Below are 17,256 nucleotides of genomic sequence, written 5' to 3' on the forward strand. Positions count from 1 at the left end.
TCAAATTTCACCCATGCTAACAGAACTATTAGATTCTCAGACCTCTCCAAATGTTCCTGTCTCCAGAGGGCATCCCTATTTGAAATCCTAAAACCATTTGTTTGCTATTTCTTAACAAAAATTTGTAAAAAAACATGTAAACCATACCCTTATCTTTTGGATTACAATGGTTAAGTATAAAAACAATTCATTTAACATGTATTAGGATTATTAATCTAAACTATAAATCATTAAAGTTACAGATAAAAGCACCTACAAAATTTTTTTAAATGAAAGATTCACAGTGCACTGCACCTTGGAACATGTGGTTGGAACATCAGAACATTTAAAAAGTGAATTCAAAGACCAATCTATCTCTCAAAATACATGAAACATAATGAAGCCAACATAGCTACACTTCTCATTTAGCTTCTTAAAATGCAGCACTCAATAGAAGGAAATTATTGCATATTCGGCATACTTCTTTATCATCTAATTTCCTCAAACCATATTTAAGTATCTCAAAAGGAGAAAATCTAGTACTGTGCTAAGCATGGCCTGTGTCTCAAGGTAACCTGAACAATGAGAGGGAATAAGTACAACAGATGTACATCAAACAGGTACATCCAACTATTTTCTGCATAGTTAAGTCACTTCATACACATAAACTTCAACTCATCTTTTAACATGTTAACCTCATACTGTCAAGAGAGCTAAAAGTCTAAGTTATCACAATCACATACCAACCATACCCTTAAGTTTGTTCCACAGTGCATTAAATGAAGCAGCACAACAGCAATAACTATTGTAATTAAAGATAATTTGTTGGTTCTTGAAAATACTCAGAGTCCATACTTCTGAAAACTCTGATCTCTTATGCTTTAGTATTGACAGCTAAAAAGTCTAAACCTATAGGCACCAGAAGGACTGACCAAAGCAATCATTTTTAAAAAGCAAAAAAAAAAAAAAAAACCACATTAAAACATTAAAAATTAAATGGTTTCCAGATGACAGTAAACAAGTGAAAATGATTCATCTGCTAGGCAAACTGTTTTCACTTCTTTAACAATTTAACAGAAATCTGGAATGCTTGGACCAACTATAAAAATGGCTCAAGGAGACCCGAGCAAAACAGCTGTATTTCTGAAAAGAACAATAAGAGCTTCCAAACATAATCATATAATGCAATAAAAAGGAAAAGTCACAGAAGGAGTCACAAATTAGTCACATTAAAAGATGCAGGATTGCAGAAAACCTAATTCTCAAAACACTGCTATCAATGTGAATTCTCCTGCTTAGCACCAAGAGTGACACTTTCATTAATAAGTAGAATTTCTCCTTTAAAATCAAACCATTTAAAATCTAAAGCAAAGTAGTAATACAAAGTGAATCCTTACAAAAGCCCTTCTTTTAAAAGTCCTACAGGTTAAGCAGAATCTCTAATTAAATAGGCTACCTATACAGAGTAAAGATTTCTACAGTAACATTTATAAGCAGAAATATATTTTGTGGATACCACTGGTAAAAAAAATGTAAAAATATTAAAACCTATATGACTGACACACATAGACTCAAACCATCCCTCACCCCACCCCTAAGAATTATCTTCAATGAGGTCAGATGCAGCCAAAATGTATCTCCCTACTTAAAGCTCAGGTGATTGTCCTCAATTACAGCTGAAAATCCTTCTCAAAATAGGTATCACCATCCTTATTTGGATTTAAGAATCCTAAAGGAGAAAAATACATTCCTAGGAGTGAGTTATGTATGTTACTTTCATGCTTTGATCTTACCCTAGTGAAATGCTTTATTAGTCTTAGGTAAACTGCACACCCCTTTTGCTTCTGATGCCCATCATCCAGGGGTTTCAGCATGCCAATAAAAGCATTTCACTCCACTCTACTGAAAACTGGAACTTAATATAACATCAATTTCCACAGATCACACAGATGTGCAATGTAAAACTAATGTCAATTTTCCATACATATTTACACAACTGGAATATATAAGAAATTTTCACATAAACAAAATCATTGTACAGTGCTAAAGGGTTGGAGGCAGGATGGTAAAGACATGACCCAAAATACTTACTGGGCCCTTGCCTCCTTGCTTTCTGCTCCAGCACTCACAAGTTTACTGAATGTACCCAGCACAACTCAAAATCACAGCATCAACTTCCCACCAACTGGATCCCTCCTCTAAGCTGCCAATTTTATCCTTATGAAGTGCTACGAGTTCATTTTGTACATGAATATTATATTGAACATGTTGACTCTGAATAACTCCTTTCAACAAAACTCTAAGCAAAGGAGAACTAGAGAGCCTCAGTGATTAGAAGCAGAGAAATAAACAAAATGCCACCAAGACAGATGGCTTGCGATCAACATCAACATTTCAGCTTTTATGTTCACTTAAGAATTGGATATTTTAAGTTTATTATTTTTAATTTCAATATAAGTAAACGATTATTGCAATCTCTGTAATGGGTAGGTGAAGCATTCCCATTACCTTGGCTAAATGATGACTCAAACACTATTTTCTTGACCAGAAAAAATAAGATCCAGTCGCACAGAATAAAAATAAATGCCCTTCAAAAAAAAAAAAAATTAAACTTGTTTCGAACACTGAAAAGGTAAAACTGTATAAAAGATTATAACTGCATTTACAGTGCAAACTCATGCTTCTTTCTACTCTTTTCTTCTGCACAGAAAATCCTTTCAGAAACACTGCCTCCCTGCATTTCTTTAAAATACCTGAGAAAGGTAAGGCTTGAGGAGACACCCACTCAAATACAACAGGTCTCTGATCTTGGGACTTCTATAATACATCTGTTGCTATCAAAGGTCCAAGATTTTCATTATAGCATTATGATCAAACTTGAAACTCAAAAAGGTTCTGGATGAAAAAGGGAACTTGCAGTGTCCATTACATGCCACAGACTGTCCCTCAACATGTTCTAGAAACTGATCTTCACTGGAACAAGGCAGATCATATACAGCATCTGTTTCAAAGTTATCCTGAAGTTTTCGTGGATGCAGTTTCTTTTCACATTTCATCAAGGGATTCTGCTGCTTTGGTAGCTGGCTATGGACACCATTTGTTCTTTTCTTTTGATTAGGTGAGTCTTGATACTGTTTTCTGCCATTTCCCCTCATACTCTGATTCTTTGCTTTTAAAAGGTCAGACATTTCAGAATGGCTATTGTATGGCTTTTGCTGTAGTGGCTGTCTGTGTTTTACCCACTGGTCACCAAGAGAACCTTCGAGACATAACTGTTGACTATGGCGGAATTTGGTTCGACTCAATTTTTCCACAGTAGGTTTAGCAGGTGTGCTACCAGCTGAGGAAAATCCATTGTCACTATCTGAGGAATCTCCAAATCTTCGAGAAAGCCAGTCCCTTAATGGTCTGATAAAGGGAATGGCCATAAAAAAATTTGTTAGGTGCCAAGCCAAGTTTGGATTTGGGGGTCATATCATTTCTATGACAGGGCAATTTCTCAATAGAGAACCATTCAATATTCCGAATTTCTCTTTTGGTTTTTGGGTTAAATTTAGTGTCTTTTGGAATTCCTGGAATGATGTACAAACGAGCAAGTTGGTCATTGATCCGAAGTTCAATGTAATCATCCTTACAAATATAGTCTTTGATATCAAAACCAGTTTCTTCAAAGACCTCTCTAGCAGCACAATCATGAGGAGCTTCTTTATTTACTTTTCCTTTTGGAAATCCCCAGGCTGATTTTGCTAAGTAGCCCTGAACCAGTAGTACATTTTCAAGTGTCTCATCAAGAATAATTGCACCATATGTTGGTACTCCCATTTTATATTCCTTCCATTCATCCAAAATTTTTTCCACATCTTCACCTTGAGGCAGCAAAAATGGACAATGATTGAAGACAGCTTTAGCAAAGTCTCTTATCCCACACTGAGGTAATCCTGGTGTGTTCTGCATGTAGAAATCCAAGTAAAACCAATGAGCAAGTTCAATCTGAAAACACACTCGGATTGCGTTGTCTCTCTCCTCGCTGGGAATATGCAAAATAAATCGGCTGCAGAGATCGTCCAGGACGCTGCCGGGAATCTTCACCCGTTTGGTCTCCACGATGAGGACCCACAGCAGGAGCAGTGCATCCCGGCTCCGCGCGGCCGGGGACTGAGGGTACAGAAAAGAGGCTCCGGCTAGCCAGAGAGCTGGCTGCGGAGGCGGCAGCGGCTGCAGCTCCGACGAAAGCTAGGGGGGAAGGGGCGGGACCGTTCACTTCCGACCTGCTCCCTTAGCCCAGGACCCCGAGGCTCAAATACTGTATTTTTAAAAATACATTAATTTTTCTTCTTGATTTTATTGCTAATTATAATGAACAGAAAAACAAATTGAGTTTTCATTCGATGTGCCTTTGGAGGTCAAAGTACTCACATTTCTTGAAACTGCCCCAAATATACCCTGAGTTTTTAAAAAATATTTTTTTAGTTGTCAATGGACCTTTATTTTATTTATTTATATGCAGTGCTGAGAATCAAACCCAGTGACTCACATATACTAGGCAAGCTCTCTACCACTGAGCCACAACCCCAGCCTCCCAACTCTTAAATTTATTATGGAACAATGTTTGATATGCAAGGATATAAGTTGTATTCTTGTAGCTTATAGAATGATAAATTAATAAGTAACCTGGTAAAATTTTAAAAATCTAAGAAAATGTGTACACGATCTCTAAGTAAAACTGTAAAACTCTTATGAAATAAAAGAATTAAATAAATATTCATGCATAGGATAACATTATCAAGCTGTGTCTTCTTTCCAACTTTACTTTAGTATAACACAATCCCAATTAAAATTCAAAAAGAAAAAATGTTATTTTGTCAATATTAGCAACCTGGCTCTAAAATTTATAGAGAGAGAAAGAAGACCCAGAACAGCAGCACAATATGGAAGGAGAACAAGTTTGGGGGACTCGTAGTATTTGTCTTCAGGACATCCTGCACAACTATAGCAATCAAGAGTATGGTTTTGGTGAAAGACTAGACAAATAGACCGACATAATAGAATGCCCAGAAATAGACCCACACAGATATATAATCAAATGATTTTTTTTAATAAAGAGGAAAGAAAAATGCAAATGACACAAAATAGTCTTTGGTACATATGGTGCGATAGTAACTGAACATCCACGTGCAAAACAAATGAATCAACACATTAACCTCTTCATAAAAGTCAACTGAAATTAGATCACAAATATAAAATGAAACAAACCTATAAAACTCAGATATTAAGGATAATATCTAAACATCCTTGTGTTTGGTGGTCATTTTTTGCATGCAACATCAAATGTATGATCTATGCAATATAGAATTGATAGACTGGTAATCATTGAAATTGAAAAGGTCTGCTGTTTGAAAGATACTGTCAAGAGAATGAGAAAAAAGATTAGGAGAAAATCTTTGTAAAAGGCAACAAAGTGTTACTATCTAAAATATACAATGAGTTGTTAAAATTCAACAATACAATACAACCTAATTAAATAATATACCAAAAATCGTAACACACATCTCACCATGAAAGTTATAATAGGTGACAATCAGATAAAAGGATGTTCCACATCATGTATCTTAGGAAGAAATGCAAATTAAACCAATAATGAGAAACAACTAAAGTCTATTAGATTGTCCAAATTCCAGAACATTGGCATCAAATACTGGTGAAACAGAGACTTTTCTTCAGCACTACTGGAAACTGGAAATGTTATAGCCATTTTGGAGGAATTTTTGGCAATATTTTACAATGCTAAATATACTTGTACATAGATCCAGCAATCAACACTCCTTGATATTCAAAGGAACTGAAGCCAGCTATGGTGGCACTTGACCATAATCCCAACAAATAAGCAGGCTGAAGCAGGAAGACCATAAGTTCAAGGCAAGCTTGAGCAATTTAGCAAGACCTGGTTTCAAAATAAAAATAAAAAGAACAGGCAATGTGGCTTAGTGTTAGAGCACTCCTGGATTCAATCATCAATACAACAACAAGAGTTGAAAGCCTATGTTCACATTAAAGCCTGTATATAGATGCTTATAGAAGACTTATTTGTAATTATCAAAACTTTGAAGCAAGATATATTTCAAAATGTATTTCAAGAAGCAAGTGGATAAACTGGTCCATTCTGACAGTAGAATATTCAGTGCTAAAATAAGCTATCAAGACATGAAAAGACATTGAGCAAATTTAAAGGCATATTACAGAGTGAAAGAAGACTTAAAAGGTTACATGCTGTACAATACCAACTTTATGGCATTCTAGAAAAGGTAAAACTATGGAGACAGTAAAAAGATTGCTGGGAGCTGAGGGAAAGGAGAATGAATAAGCGGAACACAGGATTCTTAGGGCATTAAAACTACTGTGTATAACACTATAATTTTGTGTACATATTTTTATACATTTATCCAAACTAACACAATATATAACAAACAGTTATCCCTACTGTAAACTATGAACTTTGGGTAATGATACGTGCCGATGTATACTCAATTGTAACAACTCTGTCTTCTTGGTTTGAGAGATGTTGGTAATGGAGGAGGCTGTGCATGTGGGAGACAGGATATATGAAAAAAACTATACCTTCTACCAATTTTATTGTGAACCTAAAACTGCTTGAAAAAAATGAACGTTTTAGGCACACATACACAAAAGATAATATAAATAGACATGTAATTAGAATTGCAAAGAATATGATAAAATGAGAGTTTTAAATTGACAATATTGGCAATTACTTTAATGTAGATGGATCTGTGCGTGAAACACCAGTACACGAGAGATTGAAAATACAAGTCACAAAATATATCATGCCAAAAAGAAAAAAAAAAAAAAAAAAAAAAGCAGGCATAGCTATATTAAGGCCTAATAAAATATTTTTCCATATAATCAAGTTAATTTGTTTAAAAAAAATTTTTTTACATTTTCATTCACTATACACAAATGATGTACAACTTTTTGTTTCTATGGTTGTACTTGATGTAGATTCACACCATTTGTTTAATCATACATGTACATGTCTCGTTCCACCATTTTTCATACTCCACTCTCTCATTTCCCTCTACATAAAGTTCCTCCGTTCTTTTCTCATCCCCCACCCTCCCACCTCCATTATATATTATCATCCGCTTATCAGAAAAAACATTCGACCTTTGGTTTTTTGGGATTGGCTTATTTCACTTAGCATGATATTCTCCAATTCCATCCATTTATCTGCAAATGCCATATTATTCTTCTTTATGGTTGAATAACATTCCATTGTGTATATATACCACAGTTTCCTTATCCATTCATCTGTTGAAGGGCATCTAGGTTGGTTCTATGGTTTAGCTATCATGAATTGAGCTGCTGTAAACATTGATGTGACTATGTTACTGTAGTATGCTAATTTTAAGTCCTTTGGGTATTAACCAAGGAATGGGATAGCTGGGTCAAAAGTAGGTCCATTCCAAGTTTTCTGAGGAATCTTCATACTGCTTTCCAGAGTGGTTGCCCCAATTTGAAACTCTACAAGCAAGGTATGTATGTGCCTTTTCCCCTACATCCCTGCCAACACCTATTATTGCTGTGCTCTTGATAATAGCCATTTTAATTTGAATAAGATAAAATATTAGGGTTGTTTTAATTTGAATTTCTCTAATTACTAGAGATATTGACACTTTTTCATATATTTGTTAGTTGCCCATATATCTTCTGTAAAGTGTCCAGTTCCTTGGCCCATTTATTGATTAGGTTCTTTGTAGTTTGGGTGTAAAGTTTTGTAAGTTCTTTATAAATTTTGGAGATTAGTCTCTATCTGAAATGCATGAGGGAAAGATTTTTTCCCCACTCTGTAGGCTCTCTTTTCAAATTATTGATTGTTTCCTTTGCTGAGAAAAAGCTTTAGTTTGAATCCATCCCATTTATTGATTCTTGCACTTTGGGAGCCTTATTAGGGAAGTCTGATCCTAAGCCAACAAAAAGGAAGATCCAGGCCTACTTTTTCTTCCATTTGGTGCAGGGTCTCTGGTCTAATTCCAAGGTCTTTGATGCATTTTCAGTTGAGTTTTGTGCAGGGTGAGAGATTGAGGTTTAATTTCATTTTACTACATATGGATTTCCAGTTTTCTCAGCACCATTTGTTGAATGGGCTATCTTTTTTCCATTGTATGTTTTCAGCTCCTTTGTTTAGTAGGAGATAACTATTTGTGTGGGTTTTTCTCCGTCTCTTCTATTCTGTACCATTGGATTACCTATTTTGATGCCAATACCATGTCATTTTTGTTACTATTGCTCTGTAGTGTAGTTTAAGGTCTGGTGTTGTGATACCTCCTGCTTCACTTTGTCTGCTCAGTGTTGTTTTGTCTATTTGATGTCTCTTATTCTTCCAGATAAAGTTCATGATTGCTTTCTCTATTTCTATGAGGAACATCATTGGGATTTTAGTTGGAATTGCATTGAATTCCAATGGTGAATTCTATTTTAAAATAGAATAGCTATTTTAAAAATATTAATTCTGCCTATCCACGAACATGGTAGGTCTTTCCATTTTCTAAGGTTTTTGTTAACTTCTTTCTTTAGTGTTCTGTAGATTTCATTGTAGAGGTCTTTCACCTCTTTTGTAAGATTGATTCCCAAGTATTTTTTTTTTTTTGAGACTACTGTAAATGGAGTGGTTTTCCTAATTTCTCTTTCAGATGATTCATCACTTATGAATAGAAATGCATTAGATTTATGCATATTGATTTTATATCCTGCTACTTTGCTAAAATAAGATAAAGGATTACTACAGATAAGAGACTTCTACATTCTATTAAAGTTCTATAATTAAAGCTGAAATAATTTTAAATACAAACACAAAATTAAAATAGGTAAAGTATCTTCAAGAATAAAAAATACATGTAAGAGACAAATTTGAAATAGACAATTTAAACATGTCTCTTGGTGACTGTTAGAACAAACAGAAAGATTATATCAGTACTGTTACAGAGGATTTAAATTATAAAGTTAACACATTTACCCTAACAGAAAAATTCAGATGATCACACCTACAAATACAGATGAAAAATAATCTTATAGACCTAGAGAACATTTACAAAAAGCATCCATGGAATGATAATATATGACACATTTCAAAAGAAATTCACATTTTAAACCACAGAGAATTTTCTCTGATAATAAACACCAGAAATCATTTTTCAAGTTTCCTTACCATCCTTAAAGGTTTAAAAGTTAAGATATTTACACACAAAAAAATGTACTTCTTGGCCAACAAGATATGATAATTTAACTCAAGAATATTTTAATCTTTGTGAAATAAAAAAAATTTTAGAAGTTAGAGAAGAGCAAATTCAGTCTGAGTTCAAAGAAATGGAATACATAATTGAAAAGCAGATACATTAACAGAAGATAATCCTGCTGTAGAAAACATTAAAGGGAAAAATCTTTCTTTGAAAAAATAACAAATAACAAATTTGGTAAGCAATGCTGAGAAAAATCAAGAGAAAAAGGGAAGAGGAACAAATCTACCACATCAGGAATGAAATGAAAATAAAAATGAGCATCACCACAAATCTTACAGAGAAAATGTTAAGGCAATTTTATTGCAGGGATTTTAAAAATAAAGTAAATCAACAATTTTGTCTATAAATACTATTTGCCAAATCTGATGGGTAAATTAGAAAATCCCACAAAGTCTATTAAATATTTAATTTGCATTAGTAAATCACTAAAAAGTTCAACAGATGACTTCACTGCTGAATTCTATGAACATATATAGAAAGTACAAACTAGCATTCCTCTTATTTTTTGTTTTCTTTTAGTAATGGAGATTGAACCCAGGGGCACTTTACCACTGAGTTACATCCCCAATTCTTTTAAATTTTTTCTTCTTTTGTTTAATTTTGAGACAGAAGCTCACTGAATTACTGAGGTTGGACTGCAATTCACAATTCTCTTACTTCAGCCTCCAAAGTCATTAGTAATATAAGAATGTGCCACTGTTCCCATTTCCTCCCTATTGCTTTTTAATGCTATAGTCTTAACACTAAAATCTACAAAGGATAATACAAAAAGTAACATTTTAATTTACATATGAATATTAAAATCTTAATATTGAAACTTTAAAATGAAATATTAGCAAACTCAATTAAGGCTTAAGATAAACATAGATAATTTGTTTTGCTCAGTTTTTCTTCCATGAATGAAAATTTCCATTTACACTAGAAAATACTCCTTTTTCAGTAAAAGAATAAAAGAAAAATCTATGTCTAAAAGAAATCCCGAAGAGCATCATCTAATAGCATTTGATATCTATTTCCTGTAAGCATTCAGCAAGCTTGAAATCAAAGTGATGTTTGTTAATATATAAAGTGGGTCTAGGGAAGACAAACCAGCAATTATTCTATTCAACACTGAGGACTGGGAAGAAATTAACCTGACATCATTTAAAGATGTGATTACAATGTAAACAAATCAAAATCTTCACATAATTATGAGAATTAATAAGTGAGTTTAGCAAAATACCAGGACAAAGTTTCAGTATAAAAAATGATCTACATTTCATAGCCAGGAAAATGCTGAAATTAAAAGTAGTGTATTTAAAATATCACAGACTGAGGCTATTACTCAATGATAGAACATTTGCCCAAGATCCTGGGTTAGAACTCAGGCTAATAAATAAACAAACAAATACAACAATAAAAGAACAACTGAATTGTAAACCATGCAGAAGCAAAATCTAAAAAACAGGAGAGAAATATACAGAAAATTAATAAGAGATTATGAAGACTAAAATAAATTCAAAGGACCCAGTTTATCTCTGCAAGGAAGACTAAGTATTGTAACATGTCAATTCTTCCCTAAAATTTATCTGTACCTACAACAAAACTCCATAAATTTCTAACAAGGTTTTGTTTTTAAGGGATGGCTTGGTGAACTGTTTCCAAAATTGAAATGCCAAATTCAATGTCCTTACTGATGAAGGACAAGTTGGAAGAACTTTCACTTTTAAAAAAGAAAGAGAAAGAGAAAGTAGAAGAAACAAAAAGAAAAGGAAGAAAATCCTGATTTGTAATGGAAATGTAGTGATTAGAACATTGTGGTATTTAAAAATTTTTTTAAAATACCTGTCTGGTAACAGGAGCATAACAGTGACCAGAAACAGTACACCACTTACATATACATTTCCTATGTCACAAAGATGACACTTTATTGCAATGGCAAAAAATAAATGTATTTCTTTAATATCAATAATAACTTAGATATCACAGGATGAAATACAACAATTCTTGGCTACATTGTAAACCCTAATCAGCTCCAGGGATATTTTAGGTCTCAAATGCAAAACTAGAGGTTTAAGAATGTACTAAAGGAGAATATTATTAATAGAGAAAAAAATTAACACATGATATAAATTCCTTATCACTATTAAATAAAGCTAATATCCCAGTTTCCATAATGGTTAGAGAATCTAAAAGGAAGATCAATAAGAAAAGAGAAGTGAGCAACACTCACTAGAGGTCCAATTGTATCTAAACGATTTACATAGAACATTTCATCCAACAGCAGAATACACATTATTTTCAAGTTCTTCAGCAATGATTGAATAGTTCACTAAAAATTGCTACAATTTTAGTTAAATTTCCTGACTAAATTGTATACGATCTAGGAATGAAGAACAGAAGAAAAACTGGAAAATTCACAAATAATGTCCAAATGAAACAATTCTTTTGAACAATTCAAAGATAATTATGAAAACATCAAGACAATGAAAATACCATATATGATATTTACCTAAATAAATCATACAGAAAATAGTCTTATCAAAATTTAATAGCCATGTATAATTCAGCTAGTATCTTGTAAGAGTTGTGATTCATTACAGAAGATTAAAAAAAAAAAAAAACCTGTTCAAGAACATTGACAATACTGCCATTATATCAGCTAACATGCTCACTGGAGGGCCTGGGTAGGGTGAGGGAAAGGGAGTTAGACAAAGGATAGTGGACGTTATTAACTACTTTCCATCCACTCTCTCCCTTTTCCTGGTAATTACCTTTTAGATGTCACTTTCTTCTTCATGAACAGTATGAAGATAGGGAAAGTAATATTAATAACCCTCCACCTCTGAAGTGCCCAATCAGTAGGTTGACTCCATTGGTACAAGGTTAATCTTGTTTCCCTTATCATATTCACCAGTTCCCTTACCCTGGGATTTGCTGGTCAACACAGCATTTCCCTTGCAGGGATTGGTTCAGGTGTAGAGATGGAACTGTATTCAAGTCAAGGAAATAGGAGGGAATTTTCAAATATAAGCTTCACAAAGGGAAGTTTTGTGGACCACAGGAGAAAGTCACCCTGTGAGACACTCTTATTTTGAATACTATAGAGTTCTAAAGCCATTTATTCCCCATGAAGGAATCAAGCATCAACGTGAACTAAGCCAAGAGAGAATTCAAAAGAGGGCATCTCAGAAAAACAGCAGAAGAAACACTGGGTTGAGTGTCCCTTGAGGCTTGATCACCCTCTATATTCACATTTACAAGAATCCATGTTTCCTTATGGATTTACACATTTGAGTGGAGTGGTGAGCTTCTTGCATGTAAGACCATCCACACTAAATTACTACCCTGCTGTGACTTTTTTGATCATGAATAATAGATAATACTTGGCTACCAGATTTTTTTGTTGATCCTATACTTTTGCATTTTCTCTCAAGTCAAAGCATTTGAAAATGCTTAGAATTCCCTTTGCAATGTCACTATTCTTTAATTTTTTTTATTTTCACTATTCTTGATTGTTTTATATGACCTTCTAATTTCAGGTAAGATTTGTCTTTCAAATTTTCAAATGCCCTAACCCCCACCTTTTCCACAGAGTCCTATTTATTGTAATAAAAGGGACAGATAGGGACATAGATGTTTCTTATTGAAACATAACAAAACAGCATAGAACTGTGTTTTCACTGCCATGGGCTAACATAAGCACATCATCATTATCCTACTCACCTTGTTCCAAAATGTCTAAGTATCATAAGTCATCCGCGAACATGGCGGCGCCGTAGCCGGGGCGCAGGAGCCAGCGCGGGACGGCTGCCGCGCACAGTCCCGGGCGACGATGGCGACGCCCGACCAGAAGTCGCCCAACGTTCTGCTGCAGAACCTGTGCTGCCGGATCCTGGGCCGGAGGGTAGCCGATGTAGCCCAACAGTTCCAGTTTGCTGTGCGAGTTATTGGCAGCAACTTTGCCCCAACTGTTGAGAGAGATGAATTTCTAGTAGCTGAGAAAATCAAGAAAGAACTTATTCGACAAAGGAGGGAGGCAGACGCTGCGCTCTTCTCAGAGCTCCACAGGAAACTTCACTCCCAGACAGTCTCATCAGACTCTGGGAGTTGGGGATTGCCTTCGACAGCAGCTGGGGTCTCGTCTCGCATGGACTTTAACTGCAAACCAGCCTTCTTCGCAAACCCCTCCCTCAAAGGGTATCCCAAATGCCTTTCTCGCAGCATGACAAGGTCGAGGAGAGAAGGAGAGACGGGTGTGCTATGGAAATTACTGAAGCAGCTCTTGTGAGAGACATTTTATACGTCTTCCAGGGCATAGACGGCAAAAATATCAAAATGAGCAACACTGAAAATTGTTACAAAGTGGAAGGAAAGGCAAACCTAAGTAAATCTTTGAGGGACACGGCAGTCAGACTTGCTGAGCTGGGATGGTTACATAATAAAATCAGGAAGTACACTGACCAGAGGAGTCTGGACCGTTCATTTGGACTTGTAGGTCAGAGCTTCTTGTGCCGCCCTGCACCAGGAGCTCAAGGAGTACTATCGCTTACTCTCTGTGTTACATTCCCAGCTACAGCTAGAGGACGATCAGGGTGTGAATTTGGGACTTGAGAGTAGCCTAACACTGCGGCGCCTCCTGGTGTGGACGTATGATCCCAAAATAAGACTGAAGACGCTTGCGGCCCTGTGGATCACTGCCAAGGAAGGAAAGGAGGTGAGCTGGCCTCAGCTGTCCATGCCTACACGAGAACGGGAGACCCCTACATGAGATCCCTGGTGCAGCACATTCTGAGCTTGGTGTCTCATCGTGTGCTGAGCTTCCTCTACCGCTGGATCTACGATGGGGAGCTTGAGGACACTTACCACGAGTTTTTGTAGCGTCAGATCAACAGTGAAGACAGACCGGCTGTGGCATGACAAGTATACCTTGAGGAAATCGATGATTCCTTCCTTTATGACGATGGATCAATCTAGGAAGGTCCTTATGATAGGAAAATCAATAAATTTCTTACACCAAGTTTGTCATGATCAGACTCCTACCACAAAGATGATAGCTGTGACCAAGTCTGCAGAGCCACCTCAGGATGCTGCAGATCTATTCACAGATCTAGAAAATGCATTTCAAGGGAAGATTGATGCTGCTTATTTCGAGACCAGCAAATATCTACTGGATGTTCTCAACAAAAAGTACAGCTTGCTGGACCACATGCAGGCAATGAGGCGGTACTTGCCTTCTCGGTCAAGGAGACTTTATAAGGCACTTAATGGATTTGCTAAAACCAGAACTTGTCCGTCCAGCAACAACGTTGTATCAGCATAACTTGACTGGGATCCTCGAGACCGCCGTCAGAGCCACCAATGCACAGTTTGACAGCCTCGAGACCCTCAGAAGGCTGGATGTGAGGCTGCTGGAGGTCTCTCCGGGTGACACGGGCTGGGACGTCTTCAGCCTGGATTATCACGTCGATGGACCCATTGCGACTGTGTTCACGCGGGAGTGCATGAGCCACTACCTGAGAGTGTTTAACTTTCTCTGGAGGGCCAAGCGCATGGAGTACATCCTCACTGACATCCGGAAGGGACACATGTGCAACGCCAAGCTCCTAAGGAACATGCCAGAGCTCTCCGGGGTGCTGCATCAGTGTCACATTCTGGCCTCGGAGATGGTGCACTTCATTCATCAAATGCAGTATCACATCACGTTTGAGGTGCTGGAGTGCTCCTGGGACGAGCTTTGGAACCGAGTCCAGCAGGCACAGGACTTGGACCACATCATCGCAGCGCACGAGGCATTCCTGGACACCATCACCTCCCGCTGCCTGCTGGACAGTGGCTCCAGGGTACTTTTAAACCAACTCAGAGCTGTGTTTGATCAATTATTGAACTTCAGAATGCTCAAGATGCAATATACAGAGCTGCTCTAGAAGAATTGCAGAGAAGATTACAATTTGAAGAGAAAAGAAGCAGCATGAAATTGAGGGTCAGTGGGGCGTGACGGCAGCAGAGGAAGAGGAGGAAAATAGGAGAATTCGAGAATTTCAAGAATCTATTCCAAAAATGTGTTCACAGTTGCAAATATTGACACACTTCTACCAGGAGCATTGTGCGCAGTTTCTGGTGCTACTGACCACCAGCTCCGACGAAAGCCTGCGGTTTCTTAGCTTCAGGTTGGACTTCATGAACATTATAAAGCCAGAGAGCCCAGACTCCGCGTGTCTCTGGGCACCAGAGGGCGGCGCAGTGCCCGTACATGTGACGAGGGCCTTCGTCCCCGAGGAGCCGGGCTGCTGCTGACGTTAGCACTGAGATTCTGCTCACGTCCCCGGCCCTCCAAGCAGTGGCATGCTGCTGGGGGCCCTGTGTGCTGGACGCCCCGTCTGCTGGGAGGTGCGCGTGCCTGTGGCAGGGCAGCTGGCGGAGTTGGTCCTGTGCTGAAGTCGAGTGCAAGATGGCTGGGTTGACAGCTGGCTGGCACGGTCTTCCTGCTCAGAAGATGCCAGCGTGTTTGGGGCTGCTTACACGCTGTGTCATTTATATTTGTCACTTTTTTAGAAACTTGTGTTTCTTTTAGCACAAGGCCAGTGCTGTATTCATGAATTGAAATGGTAATGGTCAAGGCTATTTTTTAGCAGTCCTCTTTAGAGGCAGTTTTTGTTACCATAATGTAATTAAATTGAAAAAAATGTCCTACTAAAACAATACACAGAGCATTTTATTTTGGTTTTAGTGTTGTGAATACTGACCTGCTGAGAGCATTTGTATCTTAATGCGTGCCTTCACACATGTCCGTTTTGACTTTTTCTTCCAAAGTTTACATTTTTATATTAGTTTTACTAGTTCAGATAACTTCTTAAACCGTATAGAAACAAGTAGGCCGCAATATAGAACAGAAACCTTAAACAGTACAGCCCAGATTTCTCAGAACTGTCAGCTGAATGCAGTGTGTAGATACAAATACTTCAAAGTGAGTATTTTATTTTCAGAATCCTGACAAGCATTGGAAAGAAATCGACTTGGATAATGAGGTTTCCTTTTTCCTTGCCTATTTTTTCATTGTAATATTTATATACCACTGACCAGATGTTCGGGGGAAACTGTTTTTTTGTAAAAATGTCATATCAGGTCACATAAATCTGCCTTTTTAATGTTGCATAAATGAAAACTTAGAAAATTAAAGGCGACTATCTTCAGATGCAAAATAAATAAATAAATAAATATCATAAGTCAGTCTATATGTCAGTAAATTAATATATGTACCTTAAAATTCATTTTTTAAAATACTATGCTTTCTCTATCAGTTCTGGGTAATGTTTCAGATAGCTAAGAACTAAATTCTCTCTTCTTAGCCTTTTGTCAATATATGTCTCCAATGACAGCATGAGTTCTCCAGAAAATTTTGGGAATATTATCAGAATTGTGCGAAGTGAAACACAGAATTGACCCTGCCAAAATTGTCTCCCAAATCTTCTATACTGATAACCAATTGCTCAAAGCACCAAGTGAGTTGTGTGTGTGTTTATTTCTGTAATTTATAAAGGTGTATGTCACTTATTATAGACATCTTTAAATAAAAATTGTATTCATTTTTCAATCAATGCTTTCTTTCAGTGAACTAAGGTTGATTTTTCAATGTTTGATAGGGTAAAATGGAAAAAACCTGGGTGGAATGTGGGGATCAGAGATAGGAATTTCTGAATAGGAAGTGCTCTCTGACATTCACATTCTGTTCAGATTTGGCCAGATAAATCTGTTTTCTCTTCTAAAACATGAGCTTGTGATTATGATTTTTCTAAGTATTAGAAATAATATATATAAAATATTTAGAGCAATTTCCTCAACATAATAAGCATTTGGTAAAATGGTTTTGTGATTGTTTTTGCTGCTCCTGTTGTTATTAAAGATGGTCATGAAGTTTTAAATTGTTGCCAGGGTGATATTCTGTAATACAATTCTTCCATGTATTCAAAGAAAAACATTATTTAAA

The 17,256-nt window shown here is 36.5% G+C and overlaps 1 long non-coding RNA gene and 2 pseudogenes across 3 annotated transcripts in view; 2 read left to right on the top strand and 1 right to left on the bottom strand.

Annotated features, from left to right (window-relative positions):
- Nucleotides 1-17,256, top strand: part of LOC306660608 — a 601,149-nt gene that overhangs the window by 344,334 nt on the left and 239,559 nt on the right. The window lies entirely within an intron of this gene.
- LOC306660254 (m7GpppN-mRNA hydrolase-like) lies at nucleotides 1,546-11,565 on the bottom strand (annotated as a pseudogene). The gene is made up of 2 exons: nucleotides 11,503-11,565; nucleotides 1,546-4,212 (listed from the first exon to the last, which is right to left on the bottom strand). The product of its transcript is annotated as a m7GpppN-mRNA hydrolase-like (transcript).
- LOC306660255 (gamma-tubulin complex component 3-like) lies at nucleotides 13,105-15,733 on the top strand (annotated as a pseudogene). Its single transcript has 2 exons — nucleotides 13,105-13,185; nucleotides 13,268-15,733. The product of its transcript is annotated as a gamma-tubulin complex component 3-like (transcript).

The sequence above is a fragment of the Sciurus vulgaris genome, assembly GCF_902686455.1.
Source record: "Sciurus vulgaris genome assembly, chromosome: 4".
Lineage (NCBI taxonomy): Eukaryota > Metazoa > Chordata > Mammalia > Rodentia > Sciuridae > Sciurus > Sciurus vulgaris.